The sequence below is a fragment of the Penaeus monodon genome, chromosome 20 (genome assembly GCF_015228065.2).
Source record: "Penaeus monodon isolate SGIC_2016 chromosome 20, NSTDA_Pmon_1, whole genome shotgun sequence".
NCBI lineage: Eukaryota > Metazoa > Arthropoda > Malacostraca > Decapoda > Penaeidae > Penaeus > Penaeus monodon.
The window spans coordinates 31531191-31531413 of record NC_051405.1 but is presented as its reverse complement, the minus strand read 5'-3'; the positions used below and the strand labels follow the sequence as shown (position 1 = coordinate 31531413).

Here is a 223-nt window from a genome sequence, read left to right as displayed (position 1 = left end):
AAAAAAATATATAGATGACTAGTCACATACATACATGGATACACAATGACAGCCTATGTTTATGAATTAAATGAAGACTCGTGATTTATTTACTTGCATTTAATTATTGTCACTCGTGAATGTGTGTGATTTGGCGTTATTAATTTACTTGGCTGTCTGATAGCTAGATTTATGGCGTTGTGTGTTTTAATCATAGCCTGCGGATTTGTTTATGTTAACCGTA

The 223-nt window shown here is 32.3% G+C and overlaps 1 protein-coding gene across 1 annotated transcript in view; it reads left to right on the top strand.

The window, feature by feature from the left end:
- The window catches only part of LOC119585772 (tyrosine-protein phosphatase Lar-like), a gene marked incomplete at its 5' end in the record, with an annotated part of 244437 nt that overhangs the window by 121148 nt on the left and 123066 nt on the right, over positions 1–223 (top strand).